Raw genomic sequence first — 4040 nt, forward strand, 5'->3', positions numbered from 1 at the left:
AGGAAGAGTGTTGACATGTCGTGGGGTTGTTAACCAATGTCATAAAACAATATGTGTACTACTGTTTAATGAGAAACTGTTTGTTCTGTAAACCTTCGCCTGAAGTACAATAAAAAATAAAAATAAAAATTTACTGACTAGAAAAAAAATGTAACTATTACCATATTGCTTAAAATTCTCAAAATAGTTTCTATTGCTTCTAGAATAAAAATGAAAATCCATAACATGAACTAACAAAATGGACCAAAGAGCTACATATTAGCGCTAAGAAGAAAACATAAGGATAAATCTTCATGACCTTGGATTTGGCAGTGGATTCTTAGATATTGCAATAAAAGCACAAGCAACAAAAGAAAAAGTAGACTTCATCAAAATTAAAAACTTCTTGTGCATCAAAGCACATTATCAAAAAAAAGAGTAAAGACAACCTACAGAATAGGAGAAAATATATGCAAATCATATACTAATAAAGATCTAGTGTCCAGAATATATAAAGAACTTTTATAACTCAACAACAAAAAGACAACCCACTTCAAACACGGTCAAAGGAAGATACACAAATGGCCAACAAGTACATAAAAAGATGCTCAATGTCATTAGGTACTAGGGAGTGCAAATCAAAATCAAAATAAGATACCACTTCATACCCCATAGGATGGCTATAACAAAAAAGAAAAAAGAAAAGTCAACAAGTTTTAACAGGGATGTAGAGAAATTGGAACCCTCATACATTGTTGGTGGGAATATAAAATGGTTCAGCCACTGTGGAAAACAATTTGGCAGTTCCTTAAAAAGTTAAACGAAACTGTGATTGTTGTTGTTAGGTGCCCTCAAGTGGATTTTAGACTCAGAGTTACCCTATGGGACAGAGTAGAACAGCCCCATAGGGCTTTCTAGGCTGTAGTCTTTACAGAAGCATATCATCAGGTCTTTCTTCTGAGGAGCTATTGGGTAGGTTGGAACTGTCAACTCTTCAGTCAGGAACGGAGCTCTTTAACTGTTGCATCACCAGGGCTCCTTAAAATTACCGTATGACCCAACAATTCCACTCCCAGTTAAATAAATAATTGAAAACAGAGACTCAAACAAATACATGTATACTCATGTTTATAGCAGCACTATTCACAATAGTCAAAAGGTGGAAATAGCCCAAATGTCTATCAGTGTATGAATGGATAAACAAATTGTGGTATATGCATGCAATAGAATATTATGTAGCCATAAAAAGGAATGGAGTACTGATACATGCCACAATGTGGATGAACCTTGAAAACTATGGTAAATGAAAGGAACCAGATATGAATGTCATGTATTTTATGATTCCATTTTTATGAAATATCCAGACTAGTTAAATACGTAGAGACAGAAAGCAGATTGGTGGTTGCTAGGTACTGGAGGAAGGAGAGAATGGGGAGCAACTGCTTAATGAGTATGGGTGTGATGGTTGAGATTGTGTGTCAGCTTGGCTGGGCCATGAGTCTCGTGTTTTAGTGTAATCACTCCCATGATTGAATATACTGTAAGTAGCCAGTCAGATAAAAGGGAGTCTTCTTGGGGATGTGGCCTGCATCTGAATATAAGCAGACGTTCTGGCTTTTTGCTCTCTCTGGATCCTGAGGCTGCCTCCTGTGGTCTCATCTCTGCTTCTTGGGACTTGAGCTGTCAGCTTATCTGACGAACCTGGGGTTTGTAGATCTGCACAGCCTGTGAGGGGGAGCCCTGCTCTCCAACCTGCCAATCTCGGGCTTGCCACCTTCTGTGACTTGGGAGAGGCCTCTACCCTGATCCATGGACTTGGAATGTTCTAGCCTCTACAATTGTGTGAGCTGTTTCCTTGATATAAATCTCTCTCTATATATATATTTATACACTTTACTGGTTTTGCTTGTCTACAGAACCCAGCCTAAGACAATGGGATTTTATTTTGAAGCGATGGAAATCTTTTGGAACTAATAGAGGTGGTGGTTGCACAACATTGTAAATGTACTAAATGCCACTGAATTGTACACTTTAAAATGGCTAATTTTATGTTATGTTAATTTTACCTCAATGATTAAAAAAAAAATCTAATGAGAAACAAACTTGATCTGTGCATCTTCATCTAAAGCACAATTTTAAAAAAATCTCTAACATGGCCTACTAGATCCTGCTCTGCAGGAGTGGTCTTTTAGTTCCAGATCCTTTCCATGCCCCTGGCTACCTATAGGCCTCACATATGCCTGGAATACTCTACCCTGCCTACCCCATCACCTATTTCACATCCACTAATTTTTCACATCTCAGCTGCAATGTCTGTTTCTTAGGAAAACCTGCCCTGACCCTTATACTAGGTCAGGTTCCCCTTTAATAAGCTGTGTTAGTACCCTGTATTTTCCCTTCATATCATTTATTACAATTCATAAATACATATTTGGTGATTATTTATTTAATGACTCCCACACTAAGTTTATAAGCTCCACAAGGGCAGGATCCATGTCCTTTTTGTTCAACAGTCTGTCCCTAGTTTTAAGCACAGGGCCTGGCTCAATAAATTTATGTGGAATGATGGTTGAATAAATTAAGAGGTCTACCTCAATGGTCTTCATGCATCAGCATCCTTCCAAGAAGTTTTAACTTTTATTTGGGATTATGTCATTTCATTTGTGTGTGTGTGTGTGTGTGTGTGTGTTAAAAAATTCTCCAGTCTTTATCTCCAGTCCAGACATCTCTGCTTAGCTCTAGACACATATTTCCAATTATCGACTGGGACATCTCCACCCCACAGGCACTTCAGACATAACATGCCCAAAACGGAAAGAATCATTTTCTTCCAAAATTTGCTCTTTTGCCTGTATTAGCATTCTTCGTTGGTGCAACCACTGGTGTCTCAATCCAGAAACCTAGGACATGATTGTTTTTCTTCTTTTCCCTCTTTCCCCACAGGCTCCCAGATGTAGTCACCAAGGCTGTTGACTTGACTGTACCTCCTGAATTTTCCTATCCACGACCCCCAATCTGTCCTTGGTTCAGGCCCTCACATGAACTACTGCAACTGCCTCTGAAAAGTCTGGCCATAACCTCCCTGGTTTAAAACCCTGCGCTGGCCCTCCAGTTCTTAGAGAAAAAAGTCCATGCCGCTGAGCACAGCATTGGAGTTTCTTCAGGGAAGTCCTGTCTCCTCAGCCTCATCTCCTTCCATCCTGCCTCTGACACTTCATACTCTAGCAACCCCAAACTGCTTAGGATTTCTGGACACATTCTTCAGCTTCACATCTCCTTGTATTTGTGTATGCTCTTTCCTACTTTACCCACTATGAGTTCTTCAACACTTTGCTTAAATGTCACCTCTACCGTATGCCATCTCACAATGCAGCATTCTCTCCCCAGAGCCACCTCTTTACTCAGAGCAGTGGTTCTCAAATATTTTGACCTTAAGAATTCTTAACGCTCTTAAATCAGTGAGGACCCCAAAGAGTTTTGGTTTATATTGGTTGTATCTTTTGACATTTACCGAATTAGAAATTAAAATTGAGAAATGCTGAAATATTTATTTATTAAACTAAGATAACAATAAATCCTGTTAATATAAATAACTTTTTTGAATGAAAAATTATATTTTTCCAAACAAAAATAATTTAGTGCGAGAAGTGGCATTGCTTTACATATTTAAGAAAGCTCTTTAATGTCTAGCTTAATGAAAAACAACTGGATTTTCGTATCTGTTTCCACATTTAATCTGTTGCAACATCACCCTTCATGTAGAAGCGCCACAGTACACTCATGAAAGAATGAAACAGGCAAATAATGTCTCAGTATTATTATGAAAATAGTTTTCTTTTCCTCACACACTCCCCTAAAAGGGTCTCAAGATAACTAGGAGTTCTCAGACCACACTTGAGAACCACTGCTTTAGAGGATGCTTCAAATGTACAGATATCACACTGTATGGTAATTTACTTGCTTGTAAGTCTATCTGATGCTAGAAGGTGAAGCTCATGAGGATAAGACACTTTTATTACTTTCGATATTCCCAGAACACACAACAGAATGTTCGATACAGA

This window comes from Trichechus manatus, unplaced genomic scaffold, assembly GCF_000243295.1.
Source record: "Trichechus manatus latirostris isolate Lorelei unplaced genomic scaffold, TriManLat1.0 scaffold00054, whole genome shotgun sequence".
Classification (NCBI taxonomy): Eukaryota; Metazoa; Chordata; class Mammalia; order Sirenia; family Trichechidae; genus Trichechus; species Trichechus manatus.